The 25,217-nt window shown below is 50.3% G+C and overlaps 1 protein-coding gene and 1 long non-coding RNA gene across 2 annotated transcripts in view; one reads left to right on the top strand and one right to left on the bottom strand.

The window, feature by feature from the left end:
• The window catches only part of GALNT17 (polypeptide N-acetylgalactosaminyltransferase 17), a 219,308-nt gene that overhangs the window by 81,014 nt on the left and 113,077 nt on the right, over window positions 1-25,217 (bottom strand). The gene's annotated exons all lie outside the window — the stretch shown is intronic.
• LOC116796680 lies at window positions 6,615-8,566 on the top strand. The gene is made up of 2 exons (XR_004360473.1): window positions 6,615-6,894; window positions 8,344-8,566. It is a non-coding gene; the product is annotated as an uncharacterized LOC116796680 (long non-coding RNA).

The raw sequence follows: 25,217 nt of genomic DNA, 5'->3' as shown, positions 1-25,217 counted from the left end.
CTCTGGACTTGCTCCATGTCCTTCCTATGTTGGGGGCACCACAACTGTTTACAGGGCTCCAGGTGGGGTCTGCCCAGAGCAGTCTCATTTTCAATGTTGAGTTTGAGGGAAAATTTCAGCTAAATTACCAAATTTAGTCAAATTAAGCCTATGGCTTTAATTAGTGGCCTATCAATGATTTCCCTGATGACAACCGGGTAGGGAAGAACACCACCCTTATTTTTATGTGATATTCTGTGATAAAATACTTGATTTCCTTTTGGCCATAAGCAAAATTAAGGACCTGTTTGGAAAGAGAAGCAGCTGTCAGCACCATCCCCTCTGTGCTCAGAGGACAGCAAATAAAGCTGCGATGAGTAACACAAATGAGCAGAAATTAAATTGGCATTAAGGACTGACCCCTCTGTCATCAAACAGGGACAGTCAGAGCCTGCCCCAGTCCCAAGCCTGTGCCCCACTGGCAGCATCAGGAATGCCAGGATGGAGTTCTCCTGCTCCAGCAGCCTCCCTGCCCAGTCCAGCCCACTGCAGAACCACACTGGGCCCAGTCTGACCATGGCAGGACTCTGGGGTGGTGGAGGGGCAGCTGAGGCTCCAGGGCCACCCCGGAGCTGCCACCACCTCCAGGTGGGATCTGTTCCCAGTCAGTCCACAGGAAAGCCACAGAGGAAACCTCTGGTCCCTCAGGTTTTTGAGGCAGAGAAATGGAAGAGGAGGAGAACCAGACAAAAAATTAATTGGAAAGCAACCACCCTGTTTTTCAGGAGGACTTGGCTTAGTGACCATCCACACGCTTGGGAACTGCCTTGTGGAGCCCGAGCTGGCTCCTGGGATCCATGGAGGGGTCAGGCTGTGATGGGAGAGGTCCAGGCATAGCCTGGAGCTGGGAGTGAGTCCATCCTCTGCAGTGAGAGGCCACCAAGGCAGGAGAACTCCCTGCACAGGGGAAATGGGGGGGGCAGGCAAAGCAAACCAAAGACCTAGAGACCAACCTGGCCCTGCCCAACCTGCCTTCATCTCCCTCAGCTTTACCCCATCACCTTCCCCTGCCCTCACAAGAGGTTTGGTCACATCCAGAAGGCACCAGCAAGGACGAGGATGAGGCAGAACCCTCCTGCCTGGCCCTGGCCTTCCCAGCCTTCACCCCATGAGGTTGTCAACCACGGTCTCACCCCTTCCTTTCCCCCTTCCCAGTTTCTCCCAGTGCCAAGCACACCAGGCAGACACGGCCTGGATGCATCCCATGGAGCAGGGTTTGCTTTAGAGGTGATTCAGCCCATGAATTTGAGAACTTTGCAGCAAGGGAAGTGTCCCAGCGCCAGAACAGCGTGGGAGGGGGTGCCAGCAGTGCCCTAGGGCAAGAGGGTGATGGCAACAGCCCAAAAACTACTGTCACACACACCAAGCACATCTCCAAAGGAGAAACACACCCTGCTCCTGCCTCCTGCAGAGGACATCTCCGTGCAGATGTGGAGTCAGGCTCTGAGCTCCCCCTCACCGCCCCTGTAATGGCTTGGGCAGAGAAAGCTGGATGTGTTTCGCCAGGATGGAATAAAATTTCCATGAAGGAATGGCATTTTAGGCCCCAGCAGAGTACCTTGCTTCCCATTATCTCCAGGATGGCATCTGCAGTAGTTGTTTCCTCACTAATCCTCCCTTCCCTGCCCCAGTGACCTTGGCTAATTGTCTGTTTCCAATGGGTTTATTTTCCCGCTGTTGCCAAGAACGACAGAACCTGAGAAACAAATTAAAAATGAGAGATACCACATAAAAGAGATGCTAGATTGCATGCCTTTGCTGAATTTATTGGAGATTAACACAACTTCAACTTTTAATGGCAAAGAAGCTGTGAAAATGATGTATTTTTTAAAATAGCTATTCCATCTACCCATGGCTGTGACCTTGCTCAAGACTGATTTGACTTTGTGGCTGTCGTGTCCCTGCTCGCTCTGGGACTTCAGGCAAAGCATTTAACTCCTTTGTGCCTCTGTTTCCTCCTCTGGCAGGCGAGTATAAATACCTGGATGCTCAGAGAAAAAGCATTTATAAATTGCTTTAGTGATTTCCCCACAGAGCTGCTCAATTAACTACTGATGTTGTTACGGACCCCTCCAATTTCAGTTTTCTGTGGTGAGAAAAGCACTGGTAGTTAACAACCTCCTAAGCAAGGAATTGCTGTTTTCCAGCCTTGCTGCCAACCCACAGCAGCAACAAAAGCTGGTGCCCACCCTGTGCTAAGACACGGCGTGGGAACCTACTGCAGATTTCTATTTACACCTCCAAGCTCAGCCACCAAATTTCCCCTCCAGGATAAAAACTGCTGCTGAGGTTGTTGCCTAAAAACATTTCCCTTCCTTGTTTATCCTAAAAACCAAGCACTGAAGATCACTGAGCACCCACCTCCACCCCCCCATGCACTTCTAGGAGTTTCCATGCAGATCTGTGCTGCTCTAGGCTGCCAAAATGCTCCTGTGCAGGCAGCAATCATCTCCAACTCCATGGATTTTTGATCTGAAGTAAAACTCCAGCCCTAAAGATCCCCGTTTCATGGAGCAGGGTTTACTCCATCCCCACAGCTGCCTGGAAGCAGAAGACCCTCAACCCATGGGCCAACTGCCCATCCATGTCCCACAACCATCTTGGTGGGACCTCACAAACCTTGAGAAGCCCTTCCAGAGCAGGAGCTGGGACATGGGAGTGAGCTCAGGGCCAGGAGAACATGGAGAAAGTATTTTGGGCTGTTCTCCATGCCTGACCTGAGCCCTGCCACAGCCCAAGGTGACCTTTGGGGGTCCTGTGCTCCCTGGGCACACAGGGAGCAGTGCTGGGTCATGGATTTGAGGGGTGCAGCTCTGAGTGTCAGAGCACAAACCCTGAACAAGTCACCTTGGAGACAGTAAATTTGATAATTACTCTTCAAAAGGGGACTGTTCAGGAATGGTTTTGAGGAAATAGTTGCAATTACAGTGTTTTCCCTTGAGATGTACTTAAAAGATGGCTCTTGATTTGAGCTCATTTCCAGGCAGTTGCAGAGCTGTTGCTGGAGGCAGGGCAGGGACTCAGGGGGATACCCCATCTGTCCCACATGGGGGTTCCCCTCAGGCCCACCCAGGTGCCTCCCCAGAGCACAGGGGACTGAGGATCCTTCCCACAACCACTGCAGCACATCTGCAAACATCTGTGTGCCAGGGGCGTGACCCTTAATGGGTCCCATTTATTCACACAGGCAGAACTGGGGGAAATAACAGCGATCATTCCCAGTGATTTATTAGGGACAGTCCTACAGGAGGGGCAACACAGAGTCTCAGGCTTGGAGCTGAGACAAAGCAGAGCAAGATTTTCATATGAGCCCATAGTGGAAGCCACTGAAAAATGCATAAAAGATGCAAGAAAAACACTTTCCCTGCCTGGAAAGCAAATCAAGAGAAAAAATCAAGAAGGGAAAAAAGGGAGCCCAGATTAACATGGATAAAGAGTGAGGAAAGCTCAGTATATGGTTAACCTGGTTTTACTTTCCCTGTATGACTGGTCCCCTAAAGGTCTGACCCTCAGGGCAGAGCTGGAAATTGCTGTTACATTTTCCCTGCCCAGGAATGATCCAGCCCGAGCACATCTTGTGATCAACCCCAGGGGCTGAGCCCCAGAACCTGGGCCCCACTAGGAAAAGAGATTTTCTTCTATCTCATTAATTAAAACATGTTAACCAACGGGAGACAAAATTCAAGCAATGCTAAGTGATTTGAAATTTTAATCTTGAGCTGGGAGGGGAGTAAATCCAAGTGTCTCCACATGCTGTGGATCCCTCCACAGGGAAACTGTGCATCCCTCCACAGGGAAGCTGTGCATCCCTCCACAGGGAAGCTGCTGTTACAGCACAGGGCAGGTGAGGGGAGCACACACCTTTATTAACCCCCAGTCTCACAGTCTCTGCCCACCATCGAACCTCAGTCACCTCAAGGCCCCTCCTGAACAGCTTATCCAGGGTTTCAACCCCACATGGATTCTCAATTAAACAAGCAGTGCTTGCCTATGCAAATCAGACCTATTTATTCCACACCAGAGATGCACAACTCCTCAGAGCAACTCAGCCACTGGCTTGAGTTTGGCCAGAAGTGGTTTAAAAGCTCATTTGTGTTAATTGAAATGCAGCTCATTGGGCAGCTCAGAGCACAACGGGAGGTGCCTCCACCAGTCCCCCCAGATCCTTGGATTTAACACAGAGCTGGGCAGCCAGAACCCTTAAACCAGCTCTCAGTTCCTCCAGAAGACAACGGGTTTACAGAATCCTGGATTTAAGGATTTGCATTTGCACCACTTCAAACTCCCTGTGCCATGAGAGCAGGGGAATGCTGAGATTCCACCCCTGGGAAGGTGAAACATTTCTTGCCCTTTTATTTCACAGAATGGTTTGGGTTGGAAGGGATCTTAAAGATCATCTTGTTTCAACCCCTCTACCCCAAACCCCTAAAGATGACATGTTAGAGGAACAACACTTATTTCACTACACTTTGGACAAGGGATGGAGGGACAGGACAAGGGGGAATGGCTTCCCACTGCCAGAGGGCAGGGTTAGATGGGATATTGAGAAGGAATTGTTCCCTGTGAGGGTGGAGAGGCCCTGGCACAGGTTGCCCAGAGAAGCTGTGGCTGCCCCTGGATCCCTGGAAGTGTCCAAGGCCAGGTTGGACGGGGCTTGGAGCAACCTGGGCTAGTGGAAGGTGTCCCTGCCCATGGCAGGGGGTGGAATGAGATGGTCCTTAAGGTCCCTTCCAACCCAAACTATTCCCTGATCTATGATTCCTTAACACTTGGCACTTGAAGCCCTGACTTACAACAAAATGTTTGATGGAGGAAAAGAGAAAGAAAACAGGGACCAAACATTTTTCCTTAGAAATACCTTGGATGGTGACCAGAGTGTGGGTGTCCAGGACTGCACATGCTCATCTAACCTGGTACCTAACCCTAAACCTATTCCCTCTGCTTTTCAAGTGGGAGCATCCAATTCCTCATGGACAGAGCAGATATCACTCAAGGAAACCCTGCAGCTTTTGGTCCCACCTCTGGGTCTCTGCTGTCCTGGAGGCTTTGGCTCCATGGAGCTGCTCCCCCTCCCCAAGGGCCATTCCCAATGGCTACTGCAGGAATTGCTTCATCAGGAACACGACCCTTCTCTCCCTCCCAGCAATAACAGCTCTAGAACTGTAACTTCATCTCCTTCCACTGTTGCCAGACTGCTAATTAAATGATAATTACTTTGAGATGTAATATGTATAACTATCAGGCACTTAACAGGAACGTGTTATTTACTTTTCTTTTTTTAACATGAATATATTTTTTTCTCAAGGGCAACCAAGCAGTTGACTTTCACTCATGTTCTTCCTCTCCACTGAGCACAAAAATCACTGCCAACAAATTTCACAGGTAAACAAAGTTCTCTTTGTCAGACCCACCTCTGAACCCACCCCAGCAACAACCCCAGCACCAAACTGGGGCTGAAGGATCAGGATTGAACCCCCTGACCCTTCACTGAGCTGCCAAAGGCCCCTTGATATCCAAAAAGGGACCCCTTGGTACCTAAAATGGGACTTGGGCAGCGTGTTCTGTCCCAGCTTATACCAAAATACCCCTCCAGCTTCTACACTTGCTTCAAGAGAATATCAGATAAAGGAACTACAATAAATTGACTTTTAAAGGTGAAAATGGGCTCCTGAGAGCATCACTCCAGAGCAAAGCTGTTCTGTTTTTGGCTGAAACATTGGTTTTAATCTGAGAACACTCAAGCAAACAGCAGAAATCAGGAGAGAAGCCTCTCCTGGTGAATCATTGCCTGTAACAAGGATGCTGCAAGCCAAGGCCATGCATCTGGGGACAAACACACAGCTGACACCGTGGGCTGAGTTGAAAAGTAATTCTCCTGACAGGTAGGAACAGAGCACAAGTCCCTGTCAGCTCAACTGAGCCCTAAGAAACAACAGGAACAAAAGAACAGAGAAAGACTGGAAGCTGTGAGAGATGCCATGTGAGGCCCAGCTGTGCTTGGGGATGCAGAAAAGGCAGCACCTCACCCATGAGAGGGTTATTTTACACAGTCACGTTCAAACCAAGGTGTAACCACAACTCACTGACTGGTCCCAGTTCCCTTCAAACACTCAGCAGCACCTCCCAAATACCAACCCCTCCTAACCACCAATCCCTCCTAACCACCAATCCCTCCTGAACAACAATCCCTCCTAAACTCGTGAGGCTGAGGGGAGACCTCAGTGCAGTTCCAACTGCCTGGGCAGGGACAGAGGAGGGGCAGGGACTGAGCTCTGCTCTGGGGGGACCAGGGACAGCAGCCAGGGAATGGCTGGAGCTGTGTCAGGGCAGGCTCAGGTTGGATCTCAGCCAAAGGTTCTTCCCCCAGAGGCTGGTTGGGCACTGCCCAGGCTCCCCAGGGCAGTGGGCACAGCCCCAAGGCTGCCAGAGCTCAGGGAGGGTTTGGCTGATCCTCTGGGGCACAGGGGGTGACTCTTGGGGCTGGGCCTGTGCAGGGCTGAGGGTTGGACTGATGATCCTTGGGGGTCCCTTCCAACATTCTGTGACTCTGTGACCTCACACAACCTGCACCACGGTGGGGATGGGCAGGTAGGGATTCCAGGAGAGGAATCTGTGCCCGGGCCAGCCCTGGGCTGGGGGGAACCAGCCTTCCCTCACCCTCCTCCCTTTTAGTCCTTGTTGCCAAATTGGTTGTGAACAGAATCCCAGGATGTGCTGAGCTGGGAGGGACCCCCAAGGATCCTGGAATCCAACCCTCAGCCCTGCACAGGCCCAGCCCCAAGAGTCACCCCCTGTGCCCCAGAGGATTGGCTCTGGAAAGAAGTCCCTGTGAAGGAACATGCTCACTTCTCTTGTGTGTGTGATTATGTTTTATTCCTTGGGATGACAACTTGGAGGGAAAAAAGGCCCTATTTGCTGCATTTCCTTTGCTCCCTGAATGCTGGTGGCAAACAAGCTCCCACCATGTGCAGTGTAGAAGTTCAATCCTGGCTCTTCACCAGGGTCAGCTCTCCTTGGGCTGGTGCTGCCTGTGCCCAGGGCTGAGCCAATTCACCCCAGCTGGCACAGTCACTTCATTAGCAGGTGCCAGAGGGCAGAAGCTGCCTGGGGATGGCCCCTGGCATCAACCTGTAAGTCAAACACCATTTTTTTCTTTTCCTAAATGTTGAAGGTGAACTCTTGGCACTTTTAAAGTCCAGGACTTGCTGAGAGCTTTGTCATTTAGGAGGGCCTTGGATCCAAGACTCCACTGGGAGTTGAGGGCTCCAAAACACTGGAGCCCCTCTGCTCTGGAGCCAGGCTGGGAGAGCTGGGGGGGTTCACCTGGAGAAGAGAAGGCTCCAGGGAGACCTGAGAGCCCCTTGCAGGGCCTAAAGGGGCTCCAGGAGAGCTGGAGAGGGACTGGGGATGAGGGATGGAGGGACAGGACAAGGGGAAGTGGCTTCAAACTGCCAGAGGGCAGGGAGAGATGGGATATTGGGAAGGAATTTTTCCCTGTGAGGGTGGTGGTGAGGCCCTGGCACAGGTTGCCCAGAGAAGCTGTGGCTGCCCCTGGATCCCTGGAAGTGTCCAAGGCCAGGTTGGACGGGGCTTGGAGCAACCTGGGCTAGTGGAAGGTGTCCCTGCCCATGGCAGAGGGGTGGAAAGGGGTGATCTCTAAAGTCCCTTTCAAAGCAAACCATTCTGGGATTCTCTGAATTAAAAATCAATGCATTTGGTGATTAAAAAAATGCAAACCAACAAACCAAACCAAACAAAAAGCCTAACACCACCACCCCACATAAAAAGAAATTAAAAACCCCACAACAAACTGTCTTAGAGCGGGCTCATGTCGAGGGGGCCCCATTCCTGCAGAAGTCAGTCACTGACCACACTGGTGCTCAGGCTTTGAGCTTTGTACCAACCTGAAGTCAGCAGAAGATCTACAATAATTGCATTGCTGCACTGGGCTCAGTGGGGCTGCCTTTTCAGAGAGCTCTTGCCAAGCCCAGCCTGTGCAGCCGAGGGAGAAAACACAGCCTTTCACAGGTCTTTTGGTGTGATAAATACCTGGCATGGGATGGGATTTCTGCTTTTGAAGCTCTGCCTTGTCTGACCCTTAAACAGGCAGTTTGGATCAATCCCTTTGCAAATACTGGGCCATCTGACTGTGGATGGGTAGATCTGCACTAACCCAGAGGGAGGTGGATCCAAACCCACCTCTCCACCCCTGAGTTCCCTTCTCTGGCAATCATCTTTACCAAGCTTTACATTTCACTACAGTTCTTCCCCTTTTCATTTTTATTTTCTCTCTGCTCCACTCAGTGTTCAAACCAAAACAAAGCCCAAGCTCTGAGAAATGAGAGTGACATTTGCTGTTCGACGCTGGAGGCACAAACTGGATCTGTTATATTTCCCAGGAATTGTGTTTTCTGCGCTACGGATGCGTGAAGGGGAAGATAAACCTGGGAGCTGCCCTTCCTGCCAATAGGCTGCTAGCAAGGAGTTGTCAAAATAAATGCATTACTCAGCTCCTTTGAGGTGCTTACAGGGCTGTTTCAGAGCTCCCTCATTTCCCCACAGAGCGAAGCTGCTCCAGCTGTCAATAACCATTCCTGACATCCCTGCTCCCAGGCCCAGACTGTCGTGGATGGAAATGCTCCCACCTAAATTCTCTCTGCAGAAATATCCTGAACTTCCCAATGACTCCAGGCTCCTGGATCTCTAACTTCCAACATCCATGACCACGGGGCTGTGCCAAACCAACTGATGATGTCATCACCCAACACTGATTTCTGACAGTGCCTTGGATTTCACAGAATCCCAGGATGTGCTGAGTTGGGAGGGACCCCCAAGGATCATCAGTCCAACCCTCAGCCCTGCACAGGCCCAGCCCCAAGAGTCACCCCCTGTGCCCCAGAGGATCAGCCAAACCCTCCCTGAGCTCTGGCAGCCTTGGGGCTATGACACTTCCCGGGTCTCTCTGCTCTGCAATGTGCTTTTGTAGCCTGATGCATAAAAACTCAGCAGGGAGCAGAGGGAGCTGCTCCCAACTGTCTACAGAAAGGTGACACTTTCCCACAGGGAATCCCAAGTGCTTCACCACTCCAGTTTTGCTAACAAGGCATTTGTCCCACCCACGAGAGGTCTGTGGCCAAAGGCTGACTCCTCTGTTTGTGTTTGGCCTAAAAGTTGAGCAGCACCAGATTCCTTGGGGGAAAGGATGTGCAGTTTGCCCTGGCTGACCTCCAACCTGCTGCAGGCCTTCACAAATCAACTCTGTGATGGATCCACAGGCTGGAGAAGACTGGAGAGAGTGGGTGTCAGTGTGTGAAGTCCTAGAAAAGAAGCTGGATCAGCAGAGAATCTTTGCCAGTGGATCATATGCTGAGTCCTGCACATCCAGAGACTGCTGAACCAAACCAGGAGTTGCCATGAGTTCACACCCTAAGGACATGCTTTCCAATCCAACTGCCCTCTGATTTCTGGATAAACCTTAGTTCTTAAATTAAATTTCATTTTTAATGTCTCTTTGAAGAGGCTTCTTGCTTGTGCAAAAATTAACAGCGGGAAGGAGAGAGAGAAAATGAAGTCACGTGCTAGGAATTCACTCCATGGAATAGTAGCAACTGTGCCCTGCTTTTCTGTACAGCACCACATGCCAAAAGAGCCCAAAGCACTTTCACTCCACTTCTGCCTTTAATCAGACAAAACATGTGTTGATTTTAACCGTGTAAGACAGAGCAGGGAGCAGCCCAGGAGACTGGGGAGCTCTGGTGTCTGGGAGCCAGAGCCAGGGGCAGGAGGAGGCTGAAATGTTAAGGAGTCAATCAGGGGATGGAACAAAACCCCAACCCCTCCTGAGGCCGTGGGGTGAATGTGTACAGAACCTACAGGGGCCCGGTGCTGTCATGAAAAGGTTCCTGATCCCCCCTGAAACACATCTGAGCACTCCAGGGCTAATTCTGCACTGAAGAACCTCGTTATTGAGGTCCCACTTTGCCAGCCCTGCTTTGAGAGGTGACAGACTGACATCTTAACAGGTGAGAGACTAAATTGGGGCTGGCAAGGGCTCACTGAGGAATTCACTCTGAATTAAGGGAACCATTAAAACCCCTATTGATGGCTTGAGATGCATTTTAGAGATCCTGGCCTGGCAATTTTTAAAACCCACAGAAATACTGTCACACAAGACACTGGATAGATACACATTCTCAGAACTTGCTGCTTCATTCCTGCACTTGGGAAGCACTAAAGGGGGACCAGGGTCAGGAAAGGCACTGGAAACAAGATGTCCTGTGGCAGCATCTCCCAGACTGGAGAAAAACCAGACACACAAAAATTTATCTCTTATCAATGTCACAGAACCATCAAAGAATCATCATCGAATCCCAGAAGGGTTTGGGTTGGAAGGGACCTTAAAGATCATCTTGTTCCAGCCCTTGCCATGGGCAGGGACACTTCCACCGTCCCAGGTTGCTCCAACCTGTCCTTGGACACTTCCAGGGATGGGGCAGCCACAGCTTCTCTGGGCAACCTGTGCCAGGGCCTCCCCACCCTCCCAGGGAAGAATTTCTTCCCAATATCCCATCTAACCCTGCCCTCTGGCAGTGGGAAGCCATTCCCCCTTGTCCTGTCACTCCAGGCCCTTGTAAACAATCTGTCTGCATCTTTCTTGTAGCTCCTTCAGGCACTGCAAGGCCACAATCAGGTCACCCTGAGGCTTCTCTCCTCCAGGCTGTACACACCCAACTCTCTCAGCCTTTCCTCCCAGCAGAGGAGTCCATCCCTCTGATCAACTTGGTGCCTCCTCTGGATTTGCTCCAACAGCTCCACATCCTTCAGGTGCATGAGTTATTCGTCCATCCAGCATTTAAAAACGCTGCTTGGTAAATTCTGGTCTTGATCTTGCAAACAGCACCCACCAACTTTAACAATTTTCAACCAAAAGATGACTAAGTGAATCCCAAAATGTGTATTTTTCACAGGACCAGTGCTCACTCCTGATCTTCTCAGAGGCTCCAACTCAGCAAAACCCTAAGTACATCCTTGGCATCTACCACGAGCAGCTCCAACAGCTTCAGGTCCCTGATATTCCACATTCCACCCTTCTCCTGCTCCAGAGCCCCAGATTTCACGGAGGCCAAACCAGCTCGTTATAATTCACACTGAGAAATGAGCTGCCATCCACCTGAAGGGCTGAGGAGCTCCTCCCACCCTCCAACAATGTTTAGGAGACAAGGCAAGTCCATGCACATAAATGATCACAACCCTGACCCAACAGTCCCAGAGGCACCAGGAGATTCCAGCCCTTAAAATGGAGCATGTGGGAGCATCCCTTTGTAACCCAGTTATCCTGGGAATGAGAAAGAAAAGGAAAGGAGGGAAAGAGGGACTCTGACAGCAGAGCATGTGCTGTTGGAGAAGGGGAAGGTCTGAGCTGCCCCTAAAGATCCAAATCAAGGCCACTTTCAGAAGGACAATTTGGGTTCTTAGAGACTGTAAAGCCAGAAGTTCATTTCATCTCCCCTTGGTTCTTCTCCCTGCTTGGAAATGGTATGAGCCAAAGGTAAGCAGCTGGTTGATGACTGTTCCACCCTTTCCCTTTGTTATTCCCTGCACAAAAATGGGATCTGCACCCATGGGACACAATGGTCCTGCCCTTGGGTGGCTGCACCAGCTCATGCCAGAGCATTTCTGACTGGGGGCACTGGGTCTGGAGCTGTTCTCCATGGCCTGTGCTGGCTGCAGAGAAGAAGATGACTCTGAGTGATCTTAGAAAAATCAAATTGCCCCCAAAGAGTCAAATCTCCCAAGCACACACACACTGCTCTGTGCAAGCAGCTGGGTTTCCATCTCCAGCCTTCCCAGGTGGTTTGCTGGAGTCTGGGAGCTGCAGAGGGGGGAGACTCCTCCCTCACACTCACAGTAGCTTCCCAAAATTGTTTTTATGCCAATAATGTAGCAAAAAAAGCTCATCTGGCCAATGTAGTCCCTGGAAAACTCCCGTGCACTGCCCACAGCAAATGAATCCCATCACGTGTGCAAAGAACGGGGTTGGATTCCACATCCTGCCTTTCAGAGCTGGATGAAAAATTCAGCTCCCAACTTAAAACACAAAAAATTGCTGCTCTTTTGCCTTTCTGAGTGCCCCAAGTGCCTCCAGAGCTGCTTTTGAACCACACTGAGGATCAGATGCAAGAGCCAAAGCTCTGCAGTGTCAGCCTGGGATTTGGAGCATCTGGGTGGTTGGTTTTTCTCCCCATTAATTTAATTTGACAGAAAAGAGCAGGAAAGCTTCTGGCTCCCGTGTGGGCAAAGTGGATAAACAGCAGAAATTGTAAGAGAAGCTGAAACTAAACCAAAAAGCAGGAGGCTGCTGCCCTGGCTAAGAGCCTTCTGTGCTCCCTCTCCCCATCCCAGTCCCTGTGCCCTGTGTGATATAATGAGGATGTTTTCCTGCTTGCCCCTTGTTCCAACCTCACCTCTGTGTTTTATTTAGACCATTTGGAAGGGAAAAACAACCCATCCTGTCCCATGATGGATCCCATGATACAGGAGCACAGGATCAGTGCTTTCTGCTGATCTTCTCAGAGGCTCCAACTCAGCAAAACCTAAAAACATCCTCGGTGTCAACCACGAGCAGCTCCAACAGCTTCAGGTCCCTGATGTTCCACATTCCACCCTTCTCCTGCTCCAGAGCTCCAGATTTCACTGAGGCCAAAACAGCTCTGATAAAGCCCCCTGACTGCCCCCCAAACCCACCCAAATTTAGACTCAAGAGCAGCAAAACCTAATCCTGCTGCTTGGGAAAAATCTGCAGGAGTGAGTAATTCCCGAGTGGGCAGACATTTGTGTAGCTCTGTAGAGTGAGAACTGTGGATTCAGCACCACAATTCTTCTTGCAGGGGAGATCTTCAAACCTTGTTTGTGTTTCTGGTTCCCCTGCCGGGTCTGTGGTGTGGGCAGAGCACACATGGCTCTGTCTTACACCCTCAGCTACTGTGGGTGACACAAGACACCTCTAAGTGCTGATTCCTGACACCCCCAGCTGATTTCCACCCCGTGGAGCAGCCCCAGGATTGATCCAAACAGGAACATCTCTGGCCTCTCAGCAGCAGAAGCTTTTCCAAGCCACAATCCTTTATTTCTTTACTCAGCCAAACTGAAATGCAGCCAGATTGGAGGAGGCTTGAGGATTAATCCCAGCCCTGGTTTTGGAGCTCAGTGCTTCCAAGTGGGGAAGGGCCAAGGTGACTTTCTGTGCTGACTGAAAGGGTGTGTGGGAGTTGGAACTTGGGTAGATGCAAATGCAACCGGGCAAGTCAGGCTCTTCCTTCTGCAAAGCACATCCCATAGCAAATCTCTCTCAACAATTAGTTACACCAGGCCTAAATCTTATCCCCTCCCTCTGCAATCAGTGGGAAATCCTGGCTCAAGAGGAGGAGTAGTTTTGCAATCAGGATCAGTAGGGGAAGGGGCTTTGCCATCCTCCTGATAGAGGAGTTTGGAACAAAAGCTCAGCCCCGAGTGTCTGCCCCACCTCCTCCAGCTGCAGGATTTCATTAAGGCAGAAACACATGACATTAATTCATAGTCTCAGTTACAAAACCCACCAAACACCAGCACAACCACCAGAAAATTTGGATGGAGCCCAGGGGGAGTGAGATCAGAGTGTGACCCATCAGCCATAGAAGGGACACAGTAATTCAGAGGATCAGGAAATGTTTGGGTTGGAAGGGACCTTAAAGACCACCCAGTCCCACCCCCTGCCATGGGCAGGGACACCTTCCACTAGCCCAGCTTGCTCCAAGCCCCTTGGACACTGGCCTTGGACACTTCCAGGGATCCAGGGGCAGCCACAGCTTCTCTGGGCAACCTGTGCCAGGGCCTCCCCACCCTCACAGCCAAGAATTCCATCCCAATATCAGATTTCCCATCTGTCAGTTTGAAGCCATTGTCCTCATCGTGTCACTCCAGTTCCTGATGAACAGCCCCTCTCTGATTTTCCTGTAGTCCTGGAAGGGGCTGTGAGGTCTCCATTCAACCTTCTCTTCTCCAGGCTGAACAGCCCCTGCTGCTCACAATTTTCTGGAGGTTTATCAGCCACCCACTTTGACAATCTGAACAATCAAAAAGACCCTGCTCTGAGAGGTCACAAATGATTTTTAGCTGAAACAGGACGATGCCACAAGAGAAAAAGCCAATTCAGCCATCCTTGTCATGAGGGACAAACCCCACTGAGGGTCAAAGCACAGCCATGGACAGGGACCACAGATGTCCTGTCATCTCTGGTGGCTCTGTGGGAGCATCCAGAGACACAAGAACCCCTCAGAGAGCTGTTGATCAAGTGGTTTGGTTTTATTTTACCCACTGCAATACAACCACAGCTCTGGTATTGCTTCGTCTCTCCATCTCCCATCATCTGGTAGCAAACACCTTCTAGTGAAGCCAACAGCAAAAGGCAACCACCAGGTGGGTTTAAGGACAGAGATAGGCAACCACTTTCACACACACACACACCCCCCAGAAAAAGTGTAGTCTGAAAAAATATATTTAGTTCAAGCAAAAGACCCAACTTCTGTAACTTGTCAACTAAAAATGGCCACAGGCAGCTTTCTTAACTATTTTCTCAAACTTTAAAACTTTGGTTTTAGACCAGATTAACCCCCAAAAATCCCCAAAGTGACATTTTTTTGTTTCAGATGACATCAGTGCCTGATTGTCCGTCAGCTGCACAAAGACATGGGCACGTCCTTCCCATTGAACAAGGATGGCAACAAAAATCTCTGACAAACCAAAGTCGCTGAGAACTCAACACCTGGATTGGGAAATGATGCAGGTGTGAAAACTGAGCTGCCAGCAGCAGTTCTCCTGCCCACAGCAATCCCCAGAGCCTGGAAAACTAAACTCCACTTGCCCAAAGCAGGGAAACCTGTTCCCAAGGTCACCCACGCCAGGAATCACCTGCCTGGGGGTCTCCCACAAGCATCACTTGGCACAGATTAAGAAGAAAATGAAGTTGGAGGGGATGTCTTTGGGACTGGGTTATATTTTTCCCCCAATACAGTGAACAATTCATTATGGGGATGGCCAACACAGAAGGATTGTTTTGCAACCAGACACCTTCAATTTGATTTTTAAAATAAGTTCTTTTCATTTATACAAACACGGAACACACTTTGGTGCAGTACTTTAGGTAAATTAAACTTGTGGTGGAAGAGTTGTTTCCATCAACCAAAGAGGATGAGAAAGGGAATAGAATTTATAACACCTTTATTAGTAAAATTTATATAGGTTTCAGATAGTGAGAAGGGCACTTGTGAAAATAACCCCCTGAAGAACCTGAGTGTGCTCCTTTCATTCCACTGTCCAACATCTGCATCTCCCAGGCTCAGGAAAGGGACTTAAAATGACTTGGAATTTTTCATGGAACATGAGAACTGCCAGCAAATTCCACTGCCTCAGTTCTGTCCTCCCAAGCAACCAAGGACAGGTGGAAAAAACAGCAGGTCAACTGCAGCACTTGGAGATTAAAAGGTTCAGCAGAGAGTGGTTTCTGTGATATTTCTTAGAGAGGAGATGCCAGAAGGCAGCAACAAGCCAGGAGGAGTTACAAAAGAAAAGGTTCTTGGAAATAGAAGTGGTGCTGGGGAAGAACTGCCCCAGAGCACAGGGGAAAGCTGAACACTTGGGATTTCTGGAGGGCAAGGCCTGTGGCACATTTTCAGTGCCCAGGTCCAGGCACAAACCAAGACTAAATCCCACGTCACTCATAGCACAGGGCAGGAGGAAAAAGAGCATCCTGGGCTTTTCCCAGGTACCCCATCACCTGCTCACAGAGGCTGGACACTGCAGGGGGTTTTCCTTCCTTTAAATATGGTTATTCTTATAAAACTTCATCATTTAGGCAACTAATTTTCTCTGGAATTTTCTCTGTAGTGTTTCCTGCAGTGCCCTCGATGCCCCCCCAGTCAATCAATTCACCATTATGGTGGGTCACAACAACACAGGAGCAGCACATTTTCCACTCCTGTCTTCCTGAAAAGGCCCTTGCCTTCACTCTCCCTGAAACACAACATTTCAGTGAAACCCAGCACCAAACCTTTGACTTGTGACATTTGCAGGCATTGGAGAGCTCTGTGCTGCTCCACAGCTCACTGCACCCACAAGGACCACGTTCCCAGGAGCCAGGGATCTGCACAAGGGAATTTAGATAAAATATAGGAAGGAATTCTTCCCTGAGAGGGTGGCACAGGTTGCCCAGAGAAGCTGTGGCTGCCCCTGGATCCCTGGAAGTGTCCAAGGCCAGGTTGGACGGGGCTTGGAGCAAGCTGGGCTGGTGGAAGGTGTCCCTGCCCATGGCAGGGGGGAATGGAATGATCTTTAAGGTCCCTTTCAACCCAAACATTCCATGATTCCATGAATTAGTGTGTCCCTTCTATAGCTGATGGGCCACACCCTGATCTCATTCTGACTGGGCTCATTCTGGATTCTGTACTGGTGTTTGATGGGGTTGTGCAACTGAGAGTATGACTTAGTGTCCTTAGAGCCCCTTCCAGAGGCTAAAGGGGCTCCAGGAGAGCTGGAGAGGGACTGGGGACAAGGGATGGAAGGACAGGACAAGAGGGAATGGCTTCACACTGCCAGAGGGCAGGGTTAGATGGGATATTAGGAAAGAATTCTTGGCTGGGAGGGTGGGGAGGCCCTGGCACAGGTTGCCCAGAGAAGCTGTGGCTGCCCCATCCCTGGGAGTGTCCAAGGCCAGGTTGGAGCAACCTGGGCTAGTGGAAGGTGCCCATGGCAGGGGGTGTGATGAGATGGTCTCTAAGGTCCCTTCCAACCCAAACCATTCTGGGATTTTGTGATTTTCAATAACATTCCTGAGATTAATTCCAGGAGATAATTCCATCCCAATCACACATCAGTTCTGTGCTCCTTCAACACTGTTACCTGTGTGCTGTCACAACAGCAGTAGCTCCCCTCTGCTGGGTAAAAGCAAGGTACAATCAGGACCTTGAGAGTGAGGAGACAAAATCTGCAGAATAATTTATCCTCCCTGAAAGCCCCAACCCGGGCAGGGACCCAGGGCCAGGCAGAGTCAATAAATTTCCTACATCCTTGAAAAACAGAGTCCACCATTCCCTTTGTCATCAGGTTCAGGCAAACCAGACCCCAGGATTAACAGAAAACATTATTCACTGTATTGGCAACTGCCAACACAACCTTAGAATAACAAAGCTGCTCACTCCAGACATTTGACCTAAAAATCTTGTCTGCCTTCTTCACAGTCCACTGTGTTTGTGCGAGCACACATTTCATGCCTGTGCCTGACACGGCTGCTTGGCCAAAGTCCAGGATATAAATAGGGCCATCATTTGCTAAGGCCATATGTTGGAAGGATGCACGTGGACTTGCTTCACTGAAGGGCCTTCAGAAACCAGTGGTGACAATGATGGGACTGAGCAGATCTCGGACCTCATGCTCTGTGGAGCTTTTTGGTTCGGGGCACTGTTGGCTGGAAAGTGAAATGAACCCTAAATAGCTTTGCTTTGCCCTCTCTGCCAAAGCTCTCCAGTGAGGATGGGCAGCTACAGGGGCTGACAGAGCAGGTCAGGGGCCCAGAGTCCCCGTGGAGGACAGAGTTTGGTTCATCAGTCAGGACAGCAGCTGAAAACAACCCTGCTGTGATCCTGGCAGCACAGACCCCCTCACTGCCTAGAGTGGGCTCAAAGTACCTGAAGACCCTGCAAACACCACAGCACCGACTGCCCAGCCCAAGATTTCTTTGTCAACACCGAGGTGATTTCTCCAGCAACCACGCCAGGAGCAGCAGTGGCCATCAGGAGGAACTGGGATGGGAGGAAGGGGCCAGCAGAGCTCCAGGAAATGCCAACCTGGAGCTGCCTCACCCTTTGCAGGGGGACAGGCCGGGGCAGCACAGCTGAGAAGGACCCAGGAGGTGTCCTGGGGGACAGCAGGGCACCACAACAGGACCCAGGCTGGAGATGAGAGGACTGTTCCCCATCACTTGGCACTTGTTAGGCCACATCTGGAAGGTCCTCCAGCATTGGGTCCCCGAGGGGACCAGCCCAGGGGGAACTGAGTTCAGTAGATGGTGCAGGAAAGGCTGTGGGAACAGGGAGAAAATGGGTTTGGGGACACACACCTGCCAACAGGCTCCCAAAGCCAGACACAGAGCTCCTTCTCTCCCTCTCCCAGAGCCAGATGTTCAGAGTTACCTCGATTAAATCCTCAGCTCTTCCAGGAGCTCCAGCCAGCTCCTGCTCACTAATGCTGCAACAGGACACGTGACAGATCGACTCCTTTGTTATTCCTGGGTGGAATCCCCTTCCCTTTCAGTGGCTTTCAGATTTTGATGTTTCCAATTTCGCCGTTCTGGTTTTTTGGAGCATCAAATATTTCCTGGGTTAAGGTTTTAATAGAGGGAAAATTCTGTGTGCCATATGTGAGGGGGAGCAGAACATGCTGACTGCACAAGTGGGTGGAAAAGTCCAGGGGGAAAAGCAGCAGAAGGAAAGGAAGACACTGCATTAAATATTAGTGTCTGGAAGTTGCTGAGCAAAGGAGGAGGATTATGGCAGCCAGGGCTGAGATCCCCCCTTGCTCCATCACTCCAGCCCCCAAAGGCAAGGGGGGGAGTGCAAAGCCTGATGCCCAAAGGTGACCATATGGTGAGGAATTCCAAACTCATCCGTTTTCCTGCTGAAAACTCAGGAAGGAGATAAATATGGCACTATTTGTCTGCTCCTTATTATTGCACACGGGGACAAATCCTGCAAGGGGCTGAGCCTCAGCAGCTTTTTGGAGCTGAATCTCCTGGGGGATGAGGATGCTCAGTCCCTCATGTCCATCCCCATCCCAGTTTGATTGCTGGGACAGTTTAGCTCTCCTTGTCCTTGTCAACCTGTGTTTTCAACTTCATTGCCTCCCTTCTGTCCCCCTCTCTCATTGCAGAGGCTGAATATTGAGCAGGACTCAAAAAGACTCTGATGTCAGATGAGAATATATTGATTTCAGTCAGAAAACCAAGGGATGCCACTGAACATTTAGGGGCAGGAGGAGTTGTCTACTGAGAGGTTCATCTTCTATAAAAGTTGTTTTCATTTACAGTGAATGACAGTTACAACAGTTTGCCAAGTTTTGGGTCACAAGGAACAGTAATTGCATCTTAAAACCTCAACTCTTTCACTGAAGCAAATCCCTCAGCAGTGCTGAGGGGTCTCCAGAACCAAAATCCAATTTTCCAAGGTGATTTGGACGCCTACAATCCTGAACCTCATCGACTTGGGGCAGATCCCTCTTTTCTCTTCCTTCTCTGAGGAAAATGCCTCTGCAATCCCATTGGCTTCCCAATCCTGCAGGAAAGGCTCAACATTACCAGCGAGGTGTTATCACTACAAAGGGACTCCCCTGACTCAGGGGGTGCCCTGGTTACTCTCAGCAATGCAGAGGAAGCTCTTCCACCAAAATACCTGAGGGAATATGGGCAGCACCCTGGATTTTCACTCCTAAATCCCGAAGTTGTGTTCAACCAGCCAGTCCCAGTTGAGCCAGGACTTTGGAGCCATCATGGGCACAGACCAGTAAGACCCTGCTGTTAGTAAGCAAACATTTATTCCAGAGCCTTTCCAGAGGCATATTTTTTTTAGGGAAGACAGTACTGCTGTTCTCCCTCCTTCCAAAGCCAGGTTGTACTTGTGGCTGTCCCAGCAGCCCTTGATTTGGATGAAATTGGTACAAACCCCTTAGACTTTGCCACAACTCCTTGAAATCCCTCCACAACTGGGCTCTCCTTGGTGCCTCTGGGGAACACCAACATCCCTGCAGGCCTGGCAGGAGCATTTGCAGCTGATTGCTACCAGATGGTAAAAAAAGCCAGGATGAAATCATGGACTTGTTTAGGTTGGGAAAGCCCTCTAAGATCATCAAGTCCAATCATTAATCCAGGACTGCCAAGGCCACCACTAATCCATGTCCCCAAGTGTGACATCCATGTCTCTGTTAAACCCCTCCAGGGATGGGGACTCCACCATGGGCAGCTGGGCCAGAGCTGGGCAACTCTTTCCATGAAAAAGTTTCCCAATATCCAACCTGACCCTCCCCTGGCACAGCTGGAGGCCGTTCCCTCTCCTCCTGTCCCTTGTTCCCTGGGAGCAGAGCCCGACCCCCCCCAGCTCCCCCCTCCTGTCAGGGGGTTGCAGAGCCAGAAGGTCCCCCCTGAGCCTCCTTTTCTCCAGGCTGAGCCCCCCCAGCTCCCTCAGCTGCTCCTGCTGCTCCAGCCCCTTCCCAGCTCCATTGCCCCTCTTTACACAGCAATTCTCCCATTCCAGGGAACTTCATTTGCTGATTAATTCCCAGGAAAGCTTTTAGGCTCCATTCTTAACTCCCCCCCAGAGAAGCAGAAGGCTGAAAGAAGAGCTTCTCCCACACAAGGTGTTCCTCCCTCATCCACTGCAGGGACACTCTGTCCCTGCTCACCCCACAGCCACAACCCAAACCCACTGCAGGGCTCTGAGCTGGCTCCAAGCAGGAAAAAGCTCTCCCCACCCTCGTAGCCAAACCAGTGGGACACCTCTTGCCTAAAAAGCCACAGTGTATCCTCAGCCAACACCATGTATGTCATGTTTCCCAGGCAGTCATTGCTCCTTTCTCTTCTCTTTCTGCCCATTGTTCATGGGGTGTTTTGAGGATCCTGAGTGGGGAGAACAGGTTGGAAATCCGGAGGAATTTTTGCATGGAAAGGGTGGTCAGGCACTGGAAGGGGCTGCCCAGGAGGTGGTGGAGTCCCCACCCCTGGAGGTGCCCAAGGATAGACTGGAGGTGGCACTCAGTGCTCTGGACTGGGGGACAGGGTGGGCATTGGGCACAGGGTGGACTTGGTGATCTCAGAGGTCTTTTCCAACCTCAGTAATTCTGTGATTCTGGTTGGAAAGGACCCACAAAGATCAGCCAGTCCAAGCCCTGACCCTGCACAGGACAGCCTCAAAATCTCACCATGTCCCTGAGGGCGTTGTCCAAACCCTCCCTGAGCTCTGGCAGATTCACTCCTCAGAGCCAAGCCCTGAACTCTTCTTCATTCCAAGCCCCAACTCACAAGAGTCTGCTCTGGGGAAAACAAATAAAGAAATAAATAAAATGAAGGTTTCTTTTCCCTCTGCTTGTACACAGCAAGAAAGATAATGCTGGTTTGCTGTAGAATAAAAATGCCACTAGTTATTTATCCAGGTGAAGAATTAGGTACACTGCACCAGCCAGCAAAAGCTCAATGAGAAAGTAAATCCTGAGGATGGAGCACACAGGGGAAAAAAAAAGATTAATTGATTTGTGACTACAAGGAGGTTTATTCAGAACCATATTTATCACTACAGTGTGTTTGAATTCAGTGGAAACTCCACTCAATTTTATTCTGAAGCTTTTCTATGCAGGTAAAGGAAATACATCAGCAAGAAGAGAGAAATGACACTTAATTTTAAGGAGCATCACCTTGCTTTGGAAAATAAACTAGACCTGGAGTTGCAGCTCTGGGGTTGCTGCCCATGTTCACATCCAGGTGGGATTTGACAGAGGCAACATTTCTCACTGACAGAACCCTACAGGGAAGGAACCAGAGATTTACATCCCAATTTGACTCATTTTCACCTCAAGGTGCTGAAGTTGACAAGTTGCTTGGAGTGGAAGACAGGGAAGGAAAAGGGAAGGACGGAGGAAAAGGGAAGATTTTTCTCTCTGTGCCAACTTCTGCCTCCCCCCCCCCTTGGCAGGAGCACCAGGGGTCCCACTGGCTTTGCAGACCTCAACTAGGAGCAGTTTGTCAGGTCTTCAGAATGCCCTGTGGGGGCTGTGCTACCTCACAGGGCCTCCCAGAGCTGGGAATTCCTCTCATTTCAGTAAACCAGCCCAATTCCCCCTGGGTGTGAGCTCAGCAGCCCCTTGTGTCAGCCCAGTTCCCTTCTGCCCCAACGGGAAGGACCTGTCAGCTCCTTCATTTCTGCACAGACAGAGGGGTCTCTGCAGAGCAGAGGGGCCTTTAGAGAAGGCCCAGCCAGTGCAACCACTGTGCACACCCCAAAAGTCACCTCAAACACACGAGAACCCCGTTATACCCATCCCACAATAAAACTGCCCCCAGAAACAGAGATAACTGAGCCGAGGCAGGAGGCAGGGAACTCCCTCAGAGTCTGGCATCAAATCCCCTGAATTTTGTGTCACTGTTCCTATACTGCCTGTTCAGATATGCTTTTGCTCCTGTTTACCCACTGTGATGTTAAAATACATAGAGATTTCAGCGCTATAAAACCAGGTTAATCATTTATTTATTGTTTGCTTCTTATTTCAGAGGCCCAAATTACACCGTCATTACTTGAAGAGAGGCTCTAAAGACCCAAGCTGTTTGTCTAGCAGCCTCATTTATTTTTGCATGGCAAAAAAAAATTATCCCCCCCCCCAAATAAAATTTAAAAAAAAAAAAAATCCCTTTGAGTGCTTCATCCAATTTTAAAGCAAGGGATGTGTTATTCCACACAACAGCAAGCAATTTAATTCTCAGTTAAAGGATTAGATCAAACAATAACTCTGGATCATTTGGCAGACAGCAAGGAACTTGGAAAGGAACAGGCACCTTGCAAGGATTGGGCTGCCAAAGGGTTGGAAGGAGCAGCCTGAGGGAAAGCTGCTGTGCAGAGCCAGGTTCTCCAGGAGCAAGGGGAAGCCCGGCCAGCCCAGGGGTGTTCCAGCTGCTGGGGAGGCTGGAGAAGGGATCCTGCAGCCCAGGGAAGAAGCCAAGCTCTGTCCCAGCTGTACTCTGGGCCTCCTTCTCCCCACAAAGTCCTTCCAACTCGCAGCCCGTGGAGCTCTCCCAGCACAGTCCCAGCCGCCCCTCGCTGCAAACGTTTCCACATTTTCCCTTAATTCCCGGGTTTCTCCGCTTCTTCTGGAAAATGAGCCATGACACATGAGCCATTTGCAACGAGCTGCAACTATGACATTGCTTGGATTTCCATGGCAACTCTCCCCCCCTCTCCCCTCAACCTATGGATGTGCATTCCCGGCAGAGTTGGGCTGCAGACGCGGATCATTATATTTAATCTGAACAAGTGTGTACCTGAGTTGACTTTATTTCACGAAACTGCAGAAGGAATTAAATCTCTCTCACTGTTTCCTGCTCTTACATCCCGGTGTCATTACTGGCAGGGCTCTGGCATTTTGCAGCAGTGCATAATGATACAGTATCAGATAATGTTAAGATGCAAAAACCACTCCAAACACCAGACAGCAATTTTCTGCTCAGTTTCCCAATTTAACCTGAATTGATACTACACTGTAAGTCTGGATGAGGTTCAGGGACTACTCTAATTATAATGGCATCTTGGGCAGCAGCAGCCACTTGCATCCTGCTTTTTGGTCCTGGCATTGATGGTGTAATTAAGAGGCAGAAGAGAGAACTTCTTTCCAAGATTTGTCCTAATGAACAGCACGGGGTCCTGATGTTAAACCTCTTCATTTGATCTGCTGCTGCCTCCAGCCCAACGTGGCTCTCAAGTCCAATGAAATTCATTATGTTTTATAAATACCCGCTTCAAATGTACATGTTTAACTTCCTCTTCCAAGAAGAAAGGCCTGTGATGATCCACACACCCCGTGGGGCACCACACCCGCTGCCTCTGCAGCCCCTGCAGAGAGGTTTGTGCAGTTTGTGAGCAATGGCACAGGAGGCCACAGGCACAAACTGATGCCCAGGAAGCTCCAGCTGGACAGGAGGAAGAACTTCTTCCCTGGGCAGTGCCCCAGCTCTGAACAGGCTGCCCAGGGAGGGGCTGGAGTCTCCTCCCTGGGGATATTCCAGAGCCCTCTGGACACAATCCTGTGCCCTGTGCTCTGGGCTGGCCCTGCCTGAGCAGGGAGGTGGCACCAGTGACCCACTGGGGTCCCTTCCAGCCTGACCCATCCTGGGATCCTGTAGTTCCCCCTCTCTTAACCCCCAGCACAGCACATCTTCTCCTGGTGAGTCAACTCTGGTCCTTTCCAGCCCAGAGGCCACCAAAAGGAGACACCCAGCAGGTCCCACAGGATGGCAGAACCCAGCTGGGCTATTCCCCCACTGCCCTGAGCACAACAGGAGTCAACAGCACGTGGACTGGCATAACCAAAAGATGCTTTTTTTCCTGAGGAACCACGTGGAAGCTGCGCTGATCCCACCAAGAATTCCCCCTCGACCAGGCAGAAGGACCCTGCCCCACAGCCATGGGATGGCAGCAGGGACTGAGCCCCCAGGGAATGATGGATAAATCCCTCTTCCACATATATCACTAAGAGATCCACCTCATATCCAGTAAAATACCCTCTTCAGTCCTCATTCACCTTTTTTCCCAAAAAACCTGTGCAGTAGCTGTGAAAATAGCACAGTTTGGACAACGCTCTGAGGGACATGGTGGGGTTTTTGGGGTCAGCAGGGCCAGGAATTGGACTTGATGATCCTTGTGGGTCCCTTCCAACTCAGGATATTCCATGCAGTGAGTCCCCATACAGCCCCACTGCATCCATGGGGCTGGACCTGAACCTGAGGTTTTTACAGGAACAACTTGAGCAGCGTGAGAGAAAAACCACTGGGAAGAAATTCCCTAAAGGAAACTTGGCCATGTTCTTCCCTGTTGGAAACCACTGGCAAGAGCTGCCTTCTGTGCAGCTTCATGGCCAAATGAGAGAAGAAAGCTGGGGGGGGGGGGTTGGCACATGGAAAGTCAGCAGGAAAGCTCCAAACCCAGAGTGATTGAGGGCTTTGTGCTGCCTCCATCTGAACTCAGCTGGGGGGAGTCCTGCAGCCCCAGTAACCCCTTCCAGCTGGTGCCTGTGGATAACACTGCCTGCCTTTTTAGCCAGGTCTATAAATATCACAGAAAATAAACCCATCATGCTCGGGTAGAACTGCCCCATCTTGCAGAAATGAAGCCTAAATGAGGCAAAGGTGAAAATTAAATAAACCCAGGATTTGCCAGTCTAAGAGATGTTATTTCTTTGATGCTGTTGGAAATCTCTCCTCAGAAACGGTTCTCCATGTATACAAAGATGCCAGTGCCAAATGAAAAAATCCCTCTGGAAAACATGGACTTTTAAATTGATGTATTAAAACAAAAAAAGCACTTTTTTGTCCCACTTTGTGTGCTGGGTGAGACAACACA

The sequence above is a fragment of the Chiroxiphia lanceolata genome, chromosome 20, assembly GCF_009829145.1.
Source record: "Chiroxiphia lanceolata isolate bChiLan1 chromosome 20, bChiLan1.pri, whole genome shotgun sequence".
Lineage (NCBI taxonomy): Eukaryota > Metazoa > Chordata > Aves > Passeriformes > Pipridae > Chiroxiphia > Chiroxiphia lanceolata.
This window is presented reverse-complemented; position numbering and strand designations above follow the sequence as displayed.